Raw genomic sequence first — 14,385 nt, 5'->3', positions numbered from 1 at the left:
GCTGGCGAGTTGGCTCTCGTGGTGGTGCCCGGGCGGCCGATGCAGTGTCTGCGGTGTGGCGGCGCGGGGCACGTGCGCCGTGATTGCAAGGTGCCCAGGTGCTCGAAGTGCCGACGCTACGGTCACTCCGAGGCCGACTGCGTGCGCACCTACGCGTCGGCTACCGGGCGTGTAGCGGCGAGCGACTCCGCAGAGCTCATGGACGTTGTCGAGGCGGAAGAAGCAGCCAGCGGCATCGACGACACGAGCAAAACGGCGGGGGTTGAGCCTGCGGTTTCGACCAGCAACACCGACGCGGCTGGCGCAAAGGAGAGCGGGTCGCCCATCTGTGACCAACCTTTGACGCCTCTGGAGACGCCCAAAGATAACCCGAGCCCCCCAGAGCACGTGGAAGCGGAAACAACGGCGGCCAGCGAGAACCGCGACGAGAAGGCAGACGCCCGCGTGAACACCGGCGTGACCACCCCTGCGAAGCGTCCGCACACCGAGACCAAGGCCGACGGGGAGAAGGCAGCAGAGTCCAGCGTGGAGGAACCGCCGACAAAGACGCCGCAAGCACGACGACCCAGTCTGCGACCGCGCCCGAAGGTTCCGGATGACAGGCGTGGCGGCGGCAAGGCGCCGCCTGACCAGGTCCATGTGCTCGCGCCGGATGACACCGGCGGCGACGGCATCGTCTAGCGATATGCTGGGCGCGGGAGGTAAGCACCATGCTTTCGGTCCGTTCTTCTTAAGTTGAAATGGCTTCCGCAACTCCGTTCAAAGTCGCCACCTTAAATGTCAGAGGCCTGGCAGGCAAAAGAAAACAAAGCCAGCTGTACCGACTTATAACGGAGCAAGATATTGATATATTAGCAGTGCAGGAAACTAAAGTCGATGGTGAGGAAGAGACCGGGAGCATGGTGCGACGTTTCACGTCTAGATATTTTGCCGTTGTCAGCCATGCGGTGGGCACATCGGCTGGTTGTGTTCTGTTTGTCAAGAAGTTGCCGGGGCTAGAGGTACACGGGCATCATTCGTGTTTGTCGGGTCGATACGTGTCCATCGATTTTTCGCTCTGTAACATCGACTGGCGCATTGTTTGTTTGTATGCACCTAATGTGGTTGATGGCCGAGCCGCGTTTTTTGAAAGCGTCGAAGAACGGCTTCGCACGGACAGGCAGCTCATTGTTATGGGCGATTACAACTGTGTTCTAAGTGCGCGCGACAAGACAAGCGTCCGAGGTTTCAGGGATAAAAGCACCGAAGTGTTGTTACGAATGATTGTGAACTGCAACCTCGAGGATGTAGCAGAGTGTCTTGAAGGAACGCGTGCTGTAAGGTACACACGATTCGAGGGCACAAGTCACGCACGGCTAGACCGAATTTATGCATCCGCGGAAACTGTCCCTAAATGCAATAGTTATGTAGTTCTGCCGGTTTCATTTTCTGACCACTGTTTGGTTCAATGCTGCATAGGGTTCATTAAGAAGGGGAATGGTTTTTCATGGGAAATGTGGAAGTTAAATGACAAGCTACTCCAGGACGAATTTTATAACCGAGCTGTAAGGGAAGAAATAGCAAAAATAGAACCAAGTAGTAACATGAGGATTTGGCAGCAGTGGGAGCTCACTAAAGAAACTTTAAAATTAAAAGCAATAGAAAGAGCCACCTGTATACGTCATGAAGAAAAAAAAGAGGAAATGGAGCTAAAGGCATTGCTTCAGAAGATGATAAAACAAGAATGCCGAGCGCCTGGTAAATGGATAGAAGACATAAGAAAAACCAAACAAAAGTTACAGCTTATTGAAGAAGAACGTTATCGGGGAGCGCTGGTGAGGGCAAGGGCAGAAGATATGGCTGCAGGGGAAACGCCAACGAAACGAGCGCTCGGTTTAGAAAAAGCCCGCGCCGAAAGAAATCATATTAACGAAATAGAATGGGGAGGTGTTTCAAAAACGGACATCGATCACATCAAAGCAGCCTTTTTCCAGCATTACCAGGCGCTCTTCGCAGCGCATCCGGTAGATGTTATCACATTTAAGGAGGCGTTTCTAGCCGAGATGCCGCGTCTGGATGACGAAACAAAAGACAGATTAGAGCAGAAGATAAGTCAAGGGGAAGTTGAGCAAGCAATAGACAGTTTAAACCCTGGTAAGTCGCCTGGACCGGACGGGTTCAGCGCGGCATTCTACAAAGAATTTAAAAATGTAATTTCCCCGGTCTTGCAGGTAATCTTTAATGAAGCCTATAAAGTAAAAGCACTGCCTCCGTCCTATGGGTCGTCCCATACAGTGCTGATTCCCAAGACGGACGACATAGACAGATTACGAATGGTAACAGCATACCGACCCATAGCACTCACTAACGTGGAGTACAAAATTTACATGAAAGTTTTGGCACGAAGGTTGCAGACCGTGATTCATTTATTAGTTGGTCCGCATCAGACCTGCGGGATTAAAGGGCGGTCTATTTTTACTAATATTCACGTTGCGCGCAGTGTCCTAGAAACCTGTGATGACACTAATGGTCAGATGGCTATTCTCCAGATCGACTTAGAAAAGGCTTTTGACTGCGTTGCCCATGAACTTTTGTTTTCAGTATTAGGCCATGTTAATGTTGGTTCTGTTATCCGCGAGGGTGTGGCCCTGGCATACCGGAACTGCACGACGAGATTGATCGTTAACAAGAGTCTGGGGGCCCCCATTAGCGTGCAGCGTTCGGTGCGCCAGGGCTGTCCCCTCAGCCCCCTTTTATTTTGTATTTATGTGGAGACCCTTTGTTTAAAGATACTGAACAGCAGGAGTATTAACGGATTCACTTTACAAGCAGCTGAAGTAAAGCTCTTGGCGTATGCTGATGACATTGCTGTGTTTTCCGTTGACGAGGGTGGCATAAGCGAGGCCGTTCAATGTGTACGAGATTTCAGCCAAGCTACTGGAAGCGGCGTTAACTGGTCGAAGTGCCTCGGGCTTTGGCACGGAAGGTGGGCATCTACGCCTGAGCGGTTTGCCAGCGTGCCTTGGACGACGACGCCAGATAAATACTTGGGCGTTCCACTCGCTGCTTACCGTGACAGTGAACAGCATTGGACAGCACAGATTAAAGAGATACGGGAGAGAGCGGATAAGTGGAAAGGAACGACCTTGTCCATTTTCGCCAGAGCCACTGTTTGCAACTTGTTCTTTATCAGCAGGCTCTGGTACGTCATGCAGGTGCTGCACTGTTCACGGTTAAGTATTCAAAAGCTACACCGAATTTTCGCCATCTTTATCTGGTCGTCTGAATGGGAGCGCTGCAGCCGGACCAACCTGTTCCGACGGGTTCAAGACGGCGGGCTGGGACTGGGCCATTTGTTTTTGAGACAGCTGGTCAATCGTTTTTTGTTTCTTCGGGACACAAGAGACCCGTTTTTGCGTACCGTATGCCAAGTTAGGCTGCGGCATCTGCTTCCAGAGTACATCGTCGGAACTGCTGATGTTTACAGTAGAGTCACCGGTTTTTACCGGGAAATCGTAGCCAGTGTAAGGTTTCTTTCCGCGCGGTTTTCAAATGACTTTCTGTCGACTGTGAATCGAAAGAAACTGTACCGTGCTTTGTGCGATGTAGTTTTCCCGGTGCCCTTGTACAGGGCCTTGTACAGTGGAGGCCAAGGCAAAGATGTTTTAAAGAGAGTTAAAAACATGCAGGTGCCATCAGGAACAAAAACCTTCTTTTTTAAGCTCCACACCGGAACCTTACCGGTTAAAAAATTTTTAGAAGGAAAGGAATTATTTTTACCCTGGGGATCCAACTGTTTAATTTGCAGAAAGCCGGAAACAATAGACCATGTATTTTTGCACTGTTGGGAAGGGGTTTATTTTTGGGATGTTTTGCAGCGAACCTTAAAGAAAGAATTTCCACTAGACCCGTATGGCATCCGGTACTTATGTGTTGAAAATGAGGATGGAGTGCCTTTTGACTTAATAATGCTTACAGGCCTCCACTGTATATGGCGCTCCAGAATGGCGGGCTACCATTGTGACAGAGACGCAAGACCTGCTAGAATTTATTTCCGCGAAAGCATGGACATGTTTCTCGCCATTCAGAAAGCCGCTGCGGAGCCTCCGGAGTGGCTCTCAAGACTAGAGCCGCTCTGTACATTGCGTGAGTTTTAATTTGACGAAGCCAGATGCATGCTGGCTGACCACGAGTCATATGTATATAGCGTTTATTGTCTTTTGTTGATTGTTTGTGTTGTGAAATTTTCTGTGTCAAAGCCAGGCAATAAAGAAAAAAAAAAAAAAAATCGGCCATACCATGTTGAATACGCCGGTTCTCGTCCGATCACCGAAGCTAAGCAGCATTGGGCTCGGTCAGTACTTGGGAGGGAGACCACCTGGGAACACCGAGTGCTGATGGCATTTCTTTTGCATTTTTATTCGCCCTTCACGTTTTTTTTTTTCTGTCATAGTTGCGCAGTGTCTCAGGCAACTATAGGAGGTGACGTTATTTTGTTATCGATAATACAATCTCATCGGCAACGTGTCCAACGTGTAGTACGTGCGGACGCGAAACTGTGGCAAAACTCGAAGCGAACCCGTGGCGTCTCGGCTGTCATTCTGACGTCTGCCGCGGCGGGTACACTGCAGATTAAACTCTAGCAAAGCCCCAAGATAGCTGGGAGGCCCAGTGTGCGCATAACACTGCGCAGAAGCGCACAATATGCGCCCACCGCACCATGCACCGCACCCACTGCCGGTCCATGTGTAAACAACACAGGCTCGCTCCCGCTGCTCTTTCCGTGCATGCCGCAGTGGTTTAGGTTCGCCAGAACGGCTGAGAAAAGCGCAGGGCAGGTAACTGCACGCTTGGCGGCTGTTGCCACGAGCGAGGGAAGTATCCATGCGCAGTTTTGCATCCTCGAGGGCCAAACACAGTACATAAAGACTCGGAAAGCACTGTCTCTCGCCATCGGCCATACCATGTTGAATACGCCGGTTCTCGTCCGATCACCGAAGCTAAGCAGCATTGGGCTCGGTCAGTACTTGGGAGGGAGACCACCTGGGAACACCGAGTGCTGATGGCATTTCTTTTGCATTTTTATTCGCCCTTCACGTTTTTTTTTCTGTCATAGTTGCGCAGTGTCTCAGGCAACTATAGGAGGTGACGTTATTTTGTTATCGATAATACAATCTCATCGGCAACGTGTCCAACGTGTAGTACGTGCGGACGCGAAACTGTGGCAAAACTCGAAGCGAACCCGTGGCGTCTCGGCTGTCATTCTGACGTCTGCCGCGGCGGGTACACTGCAGATTAAACTCTAGCAAAGCCCCAAGATAGCTGGGAGGCCCAGTGTGCGCATAACACTGCGCAGAAGCGCACAATATGCGCCCACCGCACCATGCACCGCACCCACTGCCGGTCCATGTGTAAACAACACAGGCTCGCTCCCGCTGCTCTTTCCGTGCATGCCGCAGTGGTTTAGGTTCGCCAGAACGGCTGAGAAAAGCGCAGGGCAGGTAACTGCACGCTTGGCGGCTGTTGCCACGAGCGAGGGAAGTATCCATGCGCAGTTTTGCATCCTCGAGGGCCAAACACAGTACATAAAGACTCGGAAAGCACTGTCTCTCGCCATCGGCCATACCATGTTGAATACGCCGGTTCTCGTCCGATCACCGAAGCTAAGCAGCATTGGGCTCGGTCAGTACTTGGGAGGGAGACCACCTGGGAACACCGAGTGCTGATGGCATTTCTTTTGCATTTTTATTCGCCCTTCACGTTTTTTTTTTTTCTGTCATAGTTGCGCAGTGTCTCAGGCAACTATAGGAGGTGACGTTATTTTGTTATCGATAATACAATCTCATCGGCAACGTGTCCAACGTGTAGTACGTGCGGACGCGAAACTGTGGCAAAACTCGAAGCGAACCCGTGGCGTCTCGGCTGTCATTCTGACGTCTGCCGCGGCGGGTACACTGCAGATTAAACTCTAGCAAAGCCCCAAGATAGCTGGGAGGCCCAGTGTGCGCATAACACTGCGCAGAAGCGCACAATATGCGCCCACCGCACCATGCACCGCACCCACTGCCGGTCCATGTGTAAACAACACAGGCTCGCTCCCGCTGCTCTTTCCGTGCATGCCGCAGTGGTTTAGGTTCGCCAGAACGGCTGAGAAAAGCGCAGGGCAGGTAACTGCACGCTTGGCGGCTGTTGCCACGAGCGAGGGAAGTATCCATGCGCAGTTTTGCATCCTCGAGGGCCAAACACAGTACATAAAGACTCGGAAAGCACTGTCTCTCGCCATCGGCCATACCATGTTGAATACGCCGGTTCTCGTCCGATCACCGAAGCTAAGCAGCATTGGGCTCGGTCAGTACTTGGGAGGGAGACCACCTGGGTACACCGAGTGCTGATGGCATTTCTTTTGCATTTTTATTCGCCCTTCACGTTTTTTTTTTTCTGTCATAGTTGCGCAGTGTCTCAGGCAACTATAGGAGGTGACGTTATTTTGTTATCGATAATACAATCTCATCGGCAACGTGTCCAACGTGTAGTACGTGCGGACGCGAAACTGTGGCAAAACTCGAAGCGAACCCGTGGCGTCTCGGCTGTCATTCTGACGTCTGCCGCGGCGGGTACACTGCAGATTAAACTCTAGCAAAGCCCCAAGATAGCTGGGAGGCCCAGTGTGCGCATAACACTGCGCAGAAGCGCACAATATGCGCCCACCGCACCATCCACCGCACCCACTGCCGGTCCATGTGTAAACAACACAGGCTCGCTCCCGCTGCTCTTTCCGTGCATGCCGCAGTGGTTTAGGTTCGCCAGAACGGCTGAGAAAAGCGCAGGGCAGGTAACTGCACGCTTGGCGGCTGTTGCCACGAGCGAGGGAAGTATCCATGCGCAGTTTTGCATCCTCGAGGGCCAAACACAGTACATAAAGACTCGGAAAGCACTGTCTCTCGCCATCGGCCATACCATGTTGAATACGCCGGTTCTCGTCCGATCACCGAAGCTAAGCAGCATTGGGCTCGGTCTGTTCTTGGGAGGGAGACCACCTGGGTACACCGAGTGCTGATGGCATTTCTTTTGCATTTTTATTCGCCCTTCACGTTTTTTTTTCTGTCATAGTTGCGCAGTGTCTCAGGCAACTATAGGAGGTGACGTTATTTTGTTATCGATAATACAATCTCATCGGCAACGTGTCCAACGTGTAGTACGTGCGGACGCGAAACTGTGGCAAAACTCGAAGCGAACCCGTGGCGTCTCGGCTGTCATTCTGACGTCTGCCGCGGCGGGTACACTGCAGATTAAACTCTAGCAAAGCCCCAAGATAGCTGGGAGGCCCAGTGTGCGCATAACACTGCGCAGAAGCGCACAATATGCGCCCACCGCACCATGCACCGCACCCACTGCCGGTCCATGTGTAAACAACACAGGCTCGCTCCCGCTGCTCTTTCCGTGCATGCCGCAGTGGTTTAGGTTCGCCAGAACGGCTGAGAAAAGCGCAGGGCAGGTAACTGCACGCTTGGCGGCTGTTGCCACGAGCGAGGGAAGTATCCATGCGCAGTTTTGCATCCTCGAGGGCCAAACACAGTACATAAAGACTCGGAAAGCACTGTCTCTCGCCATCGGCCATACCATGTTGAATACGCCGGTTCTCGTCCGATCACCGAAGCTAAGCAGCATTGGGCTCGGTCAGTACTTGGGAGGGAGACCACCTGGGAACACCGAGTGCTGATGGCATTTCTTTTGCATTTTTATTCGCCCTTCACGTTTTTTTTTTTCTGTCATAGTTGCGCAGTGTCTCAGGCAACTATAGGAGGTGACGTTATTTTGTTATCGATAATACAATCTCATCGGCAACGTGTCCAACGTGTAGTACGTGCGGACGCGAAACTGTGGCAAAACTCGAAGCGAACCCGTGGCGTCTCGGCTGTCATTTTGACGTCTGCCGCGGCGGGTACACTGCAGATTAAACTCTAGCAAAGCCCCAAGATAGCTGGGAGGCCCAGTGTGCGCATAACACTGCGCAGAAGCGCACAATATGCGCCCACCGCACCATGCACCGCACCCACTGCCGGTCCATGTGTAAACAACACAGGCTCGCTCCCGCTGCTCTTTCCGTGCATGCCGCAGTGGTTTAGGTTCGCCAGAACGGCTGAGAAAAGCGCAGGGCAGGTAACTGCACGCTTGGCGGCTGTTGCCACGAGCGAGGGAAGTATCCATGCGCAGTTTTGCATCCTCGAGGGCCAAACACAGTACATAAAGACTCGGAAAGCACTGTCTCTCGCCATCGGCCATACCATGTTGAATACGCCGGTTCTCGTCCGATCACCGAAGCTAAGCAGCATTGGGCTCGGTCAGTACTTGGGAGGGAGACCACCTGGGAACACCGAGTGCTGATGGCATTTCTTTTGCATTTTTATTCGCCCTTCACGTTTTTTTTTTCTGTCATAGTTGCGCAGTGTCTCAGGCAACTATAGGAGGTGACGTTATTTTGTTATCGATAATACAATCTCATCGGCAACGTGTCCAACGTGTAGTACGTGCGGACGCGAAACTGTGGCAAAACTCGAAGCGAACCCGTGGCGTCTCGGCTGTCATTCTGACGTCTGCCGCGGCGGGTACACTGCAGATTAAACTCTAGCAAAGCCCCAAGATAGCTGGGAGGCCCAGTGTGCGCATAACACTGCGCAGAAGCGCACAATATGCGCCCACCGCACCATGCACCGCACCCACTGCCGGTCCATGTGTAAACAACACAGGCTCGCTCCCGCTGCTCTTTCCGTGCATGCCGCAGTGGTTTAGGTTCGCCAGAACGGCTGAGAAAAGCGCAGGGCAGGTAACTGCACGCTTGGCGGCTGTTGCCACGAGCGAGGGAAGTATCCATGCGCAGTTTTGCATCCTCGAGGGCCAAACACAGTACATAAAGACTCGGAAAGCACTGTCTCTCGCCATCGGCCATACCATGTTGAATACGCCGGTTCTCGTCCGATCACCGAAGCTAAGCAGCATTGGGCTCGGTCAGTACTTGGGAGGGAGACCACCTGGGAACACCGAGTGCTGATGGCATTTCTTTTGCATTTTTATTCGCCCTTCACGTTTTTTTTTTCTGTCATAGTTGCGCAGTGTCTCAGGCAACTATAGGAGGTGACGTTATTTTGTTATCGATAATACAATCTCATCGGCAACGTGTCCAACGTGTAGTACGTGCGGACGCGAAACTGTGGCAAAACTCGAAGCGAACCCGTGGCGTCTCGGCTGTCATTCTGACGTCTGCCGCGGCGGGTACACTGCAGATTAAACTCTAGCAAAGCCCCAAGATAGCTGGGAGGCCCAGTGTGCGCATAACACTGCGCAGAAGCGCACAATATGCGCCCACCGCACCATGCACCGCACCCACTGCCGGTCCATGTGTAAACAACACAGGCTCGCTCCCGCTGCTCTTTCCGTGCATGCCGCAGTGGTTTAGGTTCGCCAGAACGGCTGAGAAAAGCGCAGGGCAGGTAACTGCACGCTTGGCGGCTGTTGCCACGAGCGAGGGAAGTATCCATGCGCAGTTTTGCATCCTCGAGGGCCAAACACAGTACATAAAGACTCGGAAAGCACTGTCTCTCGCCATCGGCCATACCATGTTGAATACGCCGGTTCTCGTCCGATCACCGAAGCTAAGCAGCATTGGGCTCGGTCAGTACTTGGGAGGGAGACCACCTGGGAACACCGAGTGCTGATGGCATTTCTTTTGCATTTTTATTCGCCCTTCACGTTTTTTTTTTTTCTGTCATAGTTGCGCAGTGTCTCAGGCAACTATAGGAGGTGACGTTATTTTGTTATCGATAATACAATCTCATCGGCAACGTGTCCAACGTGTAGTACGTGCGGACGCGAAACTGTGGCAAAACTCGAAGCGAACCCGTGGCGTCTCGGCTGTCATTTTGACGTCTGCCGCGGCGGGTACACTGCAGATTAAACTCTAGCAAAGCCCCAAGATAGCTGGGAGGCCCAGTGTGCGCATAACACTGCGCAGAAGCGCACAATATGCGCCCACCGCACCATGCACCGCACCCACTGCCGGTCCATGTGTAAACAACACAGGCTCGCTCCCGCTGCTCTTTCCGTGCATGCCGCAGTGGTTTAGGTTCGCCAGAACGGCTGAGAAAAGCGCAGGGCAGGTAACTGCACGCTTGGCGGCTGTTGCCACGAGCGAGGGAAGTATCCATGCGCAGTTTTGCATCCTCGAGGGCCAAACACAGTACATAAAGACTCGGAAAGCACTGTCTCTCGCCATCGGCCATACCATGTTGAATACGCCGGTTCTCGTCCGATCACCGAAGCTAAGCAGCATTGGGCTCGGTCAGTACTTGGGAGGGAGACCACCTGGGAACACCGAGTGCTGATGGCATTTCTTTTGCATTTTTATTCGCCCTTCACGTTTTTTTTTTTCTGTCATAGTTGCGCAGTGTCTCAGGCAACTATAGGAGGTGACGTTATTTTGTTATCGATAATACAATCTCATCGGCAACGTGTCCAACGTGTAGTACGTGCGGACGCGAAACTGTGGCAAAACTCGAAGCGAACCCGTGGCGTCTCGGCTGTCATTCTGACGTCTGCCGCGGCGGGTACACTGCAGATTAAACTCTAGCAAAGCCCCAAGATAGCTGGGAGGCCCAGTGTGCGCATAACACTGCGCAGAAGCGCACAATATGCGCCCACCGCACCATGCACCGCACCCACTGCCGGTCCATGTGTAAACAACACAGGCTCGCTCCCGCTGCTCTTTCCGTGCATGCCGCAGTGGTTTAGGTTCGCCAGAACGGCTGAGAAAAGCGCAGGGCAGGTAACTGCACGCTTGGCGGCTGTTGCCACGAGCGAGGGAAGTATCCATGCGCAGTTTTGCATCCTCGAGGGCCAAACACAGTACATAAAGACTCGGAAAGCACTGTCTCTCGCCATCGGCCATACCATGTTGAATACGCCGGTTCTCGTCCGATCACCGAAGCTAAGCAGCATTGGGCTCGGTCAGTACTTGGGAGGGAGACCACCTGGGAACACCGAGTGCTGATGGCATATCTTTTGCATTTTTATTCGCCCTTCACGTTTTTTTTTTTTCTGTCATAGTTGCGCAGTGTCTCAGGCAACTATAGGAGGTGACGTTATTTTGTTATCGATAATACAATCTCATCGGCAACGTGTCCAACGTGTAGTACGTGCGGACGCGAAACTGTGGCAAAACTCGAAGCGAACCCGTGGCGTCTCGGCTGTCATTCTGACGTCTGCCGCGGCGGGTACACTGCAGATTAAACTCTAGCAAAGCCCCAAGATAGCTGGGAGGCCCAGTGTGCGCATAACACTGCGCAGAAGCGCACAATATGCGCCCACCGCACCATGCACCGCACCCACTGCCGGTCCATGTGTAAACAACACAGGCTCGCTCCCGCTGCTCTTTCCGTGCATGCCGCAGTGGTTTAGGTTCGCCAGAACGGCTGAGAAAAGCGCAGGGCAGGTAATTGCACGCTTGGCGGCTGTTGCCACGAGCGAGGGAAGTATCCATGCGCAGTTTTGCATCCTCGAGGGCCAAACACAGTACATAAAGACTCGGAAAGCACTGTCTCTCGCCATCGGCCATACCATGTTGAATACGCCGGTTCTCGTCCGATCACCGAAGCTAAGCAGCATTGGGCTCGGTCAGTACTTGGGAGGGAGACCACCTGGGAACACCGAGTGCTGATGGCATTTCTTTTGCATTTTTATTCGCCCTTCACGTTTTTTTTTTTCTGTCATAGTTGCGCAGTGTCTCAGGCAACTATAGGAGGTGACGTTATTTTGTTATCGATAATACAATCTCATCGGCAACGTGTCCAACGTGTAGTACGTGCGGACGCGAAACTGTGGCAAAACTCGAAGCGAACCCGTGGCGTCTCGGCTGTCATTTTGACGTCTGCCGCGGCGGGTACACTGCAGATTAAACTCTAGCAAAGCCCCAAGATAGCTGGGAGGCCCAGTGTGCGCATAACACTGCGCAGAAGCGCACAATATGCGCCCACCGCACCATGCACCGCACCCACTGCCGGTCCATGTGTAAACAACACAGGCTCGCTCCCGCTGCTCTTTCCGTGCATGCCGCAGTGGTTTAGGTTCGCCAGAACGGCTGAGAAAAGCGCAGGGCAGGTAACTGCACGCTTGGCGGCTGTTGCCACGAGCGAGGGAAGTATCCATGCGCAGTTTTGCATCCTCGAGGGCCAAACACAGTACATAAAGACTCGGAAAGCACTGTCTCTCGCCATCGGCCATACCATGTTGAATACGCCGGTTCTCGTCCGATCACCGAAGCTAAGCAGCATTGGGCTCGGTCAGTACTTGGGAGGGAGACCACCTGGGAACACCGAGTGCTGATGGCATTTCTTTTGCATTTTTATTCGCCCTTCACGTTTTTTTTTTTCTGTCATAGTTGCGCAGTGTCTCAGGCAACTATAGGAGGTGACGTTATTTTGTTATCGATAATACAATCTCATCGGCAACGTGTCCAACGTGTAGTACGTGCGGACGCGAAACTGTGGCAAAACTCGAAGCGAACCCGTGGCATCTCGGCTGTCATTCTGACGTCTGCCGCGGCGGGTACACTGCAGATTAAACTCTAGCAAAGCCCCAAGATAGCTGGGAGGCCCAGTGTGCGCATAACACTGCGCAGAAGCGCACAATATGCGCCCACCGCACCATGCACCGCACCCACTGCCGGTCCATGTGTAAACAACACAGGCTCGCTCCCGCTGCTCTTTCCGTGCATGCCGCAGTGGTTTAGGTTCGCCAGAACGGCTGAGAAAAGCGCAGGGCAGGTAACTGCACGCTTGGCGGCTGTTGCCACGAGCGAGGGAAGTATCCATGCGCAGTTTTGCATCCTCGAGGGCCAAACACAGTACATAAAGACTCGGAAAGCACTGTCTCTCGCCATCGGCCATACCATGTTGAATACGCCGGTTCTCGTCCGATCACCGAAGCTAAGCAGCATTGGGCTCGGTCAGTACTTGGGAGGGAGACCACCTGGGTACACCGAGTGCTGATGGCATTTCTTTTGCATTTTTATTCGCCCTTCACGTTTTTTTTTTCTGTCATAGTTGCGCAGTGTCTCAGGCAACTATAGGAGGTGACGTTATTTTGTTATCGATAATACAATCTCATCGGCAACGTGTCCAACGTGTAGTACGTGCGGACGCGAAACTGTGGCAAAACTCGAAGCGAACCCGTGGCGTCTCGGCTGTCATTCTGACGTCTGCCGCGGCGGGTACACTGCAGATTAAACTCTAGCAAAGCCCCAAGATAGCTGGGAGGCCCAGTGTGCGCATAACACTGCGCAGAAGCGCACAATATGCGCCCACCGCACCATGCACCGCACCCACTGCCGGTCCATGTGTAAACAACACAGGCTCGCTCCCGCTGCTCTTTCCGTGCATGCCGCAGTGGTTTAGGTTCGCCAGAACGGCTGAGAAAAGCGCAGGGCAGGTAACTGCACGCTTGGCGGCTGTTGCCACGAGCGAGGGAAGTATCCATGCGCAGTTTTGCATCCTCGAGGGCCAAACACAGTACATAAAGACTCGGAAAGCACTGTCTCTCGCCATCGGCCATACCATGTTGAATACGCCGGTTCTCGTCCGATCACCGAAGCTAAGCAGCATTGGGCTCGGTCAGTACTTGGGAGGGAGACCACCTGGGAACACCGAGTGCTGATGGCATTTCTTTTGCATTTTTATTCGCCCTTCACGTTTTTTTTTCTGTCATAGTTGCGCAGTGTCTCAGGCAACTATAGGAGGTGACGTTATTTTGTTATCGATAATACAATCTCATCGGCAACGTGTCCAACGTGTAGTACGTGCGGACGCGAAACTGTGGCAAAACTCGAAGCGAACCCGTGGCGTCTCGGCTGTCATTTTGACGTCTGCCGCGGCGGGTACACTGCAGATTAAACTCTAGCAAAGCCCCAAGATAGCTGGGAGGCCCAGTGTGCGCATAACACTGCGCAGAAGCGCACAATATGCGCCCACCGCACCATGCACCGCACCCACTGCCGGTCCATGTGTAAACAACACAGGCTCGCTCCCGCTGCTCTTTCCGTGCATGCCGCAGTGGTTTAGGTTCGCCAGAACGGCTGAGAAAAGCGCAGGGCAGGTAACTGCACGCTTGGCGGCTGTTGCCACGAGCGAGGGAAGTATCCATGCGCAGTTTTGCATCTTCGAGGGCCAAACACAGTACATAAAGACTCGGAAAGCACTGTCTCTCGCCATCGGCCATACCATGTTGAATACGCCGGTTCTCGTCCGATCACCGAAGCTAAGCAGCATTGGGCTCGGTCAGTACTTGGGAGGGAGACCACCTGGGAACACCGAGTGCTGATGGCATTTCTTTTGCATTTTTATTCGCCCTTCACGTTTT

General features: G+C 52.9%; 14 non-coding genes and 2 pseudogenes across 14 annotated transcripts; all 16 read left to right on the top strand.

Moving 5' to 3' along the window:
- Positions 1 to 4,263: 4,263 nt before the first annotated feature.
- Positions 4,264 to 4,382, top strand: LOC149368185 (5S ribosomal RNA; annotated as a pseudogene).
- A 546-nt stretch (positions 4,383 to 4,928) lies between these two features.
- LOC149368184 (5S ribosomal RNA) lies at positions 4,929 to 5,047 on the top strand. The gene has a single exon (XR_016287746.1). It is a non-coding gene; the product is annotated as a 5S ribosomal RNA (ribosomal RNA).
- A 544-nt stretch (positions 5,048 to 5,591) lies between these two features.
- Positions 5,592 to 5,710, top strand: LOC149368183 (5S ribosomal RNA). Its single transcript, XR_016287745.1, has one exon. It is a non-coding gene; the product is annotated as a 5S ribosomal RNA (ribosomal RNA).
- A 547-nt stretch (positions 5,711 to 6,257) lies between these two features.
- LOC149368182 (5S ribosomal RNA) lies at positions 6,258 to 6,376 on the top strand. The gene has a single exon (XR_016287698.1). It is a non-coding gene; the product is annotated as a 5S ribosomal RNA (ribosomal RNA).
- Positions 6,377 to 6,922: 546 nt separating this feature from the next.
- On the top strand, positions 6,923 to 7,041 carry LOC149368181 (5S ribosomal RNA; annotated as a pseudogene).
- A 544-nt stretch (positions 7,042 to 7,585) lies between these two features.
- On the top strand, positions 7,586 to 7,704 carry LOC149368180 (5S ribosomal RNA). Its single transcript, XR_016287743.1, has one exon. It is a non-coding gene; the product is annotated as a 5S ribosomal RNA (ribosomal RNA).
- A 546-nt stretch (positions 7,705 to 8,250) lies between these two features.
- On the top strand, positions 8,251 to 8,369 carry LOC149368179 (5S ribosomal RNA). Its single transcript, XR_016287742.1, has one exon. It is a non-coding gene; the product is annotated as a 5S ribosomal RNA (ribosomal RNA).
- Positions 8,370 to 8,914: 545 nt separating this feature from the next.
- On the top strand, positions 8,915 to 9,033 carry LOC149368178 (5S ribosomal RNA). The gene has a single exon (XR_016287741.1). It is a non-coding gene; the product is annotated as a 5S ribosomal RNA (ribosomal RNA).
- A 545-nt stretch (positions 9,034 to 9,578) lies between these two features.
- LOC149368177 (5S ribosomal RNA) lies at positions 9,579 to 9,697 on the top strand. Its single transcript, XR_016287740.1, has one exon. It is a non-coding gene; the product is annotated as a 5S ribosomal RNA (ribosomal RNA).
- A 547-nt stretch (positions 9,698 to 10,244) lies between these two features.
- On the top strand, positions 10,245 to 10,363 carry LOC149368176 (5S ribosomal RNA). Its single transcript, XR_016287739.1, has one exon. It is a non-coding gene; the product is annotated as a 5S ribosomal RNA (ribosomal RNA).
- A 546-nt stretch (positions 10,364 to 10,909) lies between these two features.
- LOC149368175 (5S ribosomal RNA) lies at positions 10,910 to 11,028 on the top strand. Its single transcript, XR_016287737.1, has one exon. It is a non-coding gene; the product is annotated as a 5S ribosomal RNA (ribosomal RNA).
- Positions 11,029 to 11,575: 547 nt separating this feature from the next.
- LOC149368174 (5S ribosomal RNA) lies at positions 11,576 to 11,694 on the top strand. The gene has a single exon (XR_016287736.1). It is a non-coding gene; the product is annotated as a 5S ribosomal RNA (ribosomal RNA).
- A 546-nt stretch (positions 11,695 to 12,240) lies between these two features.
- On the top strand, positions 12,241 to 12,359 carry LOC149368173 (5S ribosomal RNA). The gene has a single exon (XR_016287735.1). It is a non-coding gene; the product is annotated as a 5S ribosomal RNA (ribosomal RNA).
- Positions 12,360 to 12,905: 546 nt separating this feature from the next.
- LOC149368172 (5S ribosomal RNA) lies at positions 12,906 to 13,024 on the top strand. Its single transcript, XR_016287697.1, has one exon. It is a non-coding gene; the product is annotated as a 5S ribosomal RNA (ribosomal RNA).
- A 545-nt stretch (positions 13,025 to 13,569) lies between these two features.
- On the top strand, positions 13,570 to 13,688 carry LOC149368171 (5S ribosomal RNA). Its single transcript, XR_016287734.1, has one exon. It is a non-coding gene; the product is annotated as a 5S ribosomal RNA (ribosomal RNA).
- Positions 13,689 to 14,232: 544 nt separating this feature from the next.
- LOC149368170 (5S ribosomal RNA) lies at positions 14,233 to 14,351 on the top strand. The gene has a single exon (XR_016287733.1). It is a non-coding gene; the product is annotated as a 5S ribosomal RNA (ribosomal RNA).
- The last annotated feature ends 34 nt before the right edge of the window (positions 14,352 to 14,385 follow it).

Source organism: Amblyomma mixtum, chromosome 1 (genome assembly GCF_055824585.1).
Source record: "Amblyomma mixtum isolate Tamu chromosome 1, ASM5582458v1, whole genome shotgun sequence".
Lineage (NCBI taxonomy): Eukaryota > Metazoa > Arthropoda > Arachnida > Ixodida > Ixodidae > Amblyomma > Amblyomma mixtum.
Note: the sequence above shows the minus strand (reverse complement) of the source record. Positions and strands in the feature narration are given on the sequence as shown.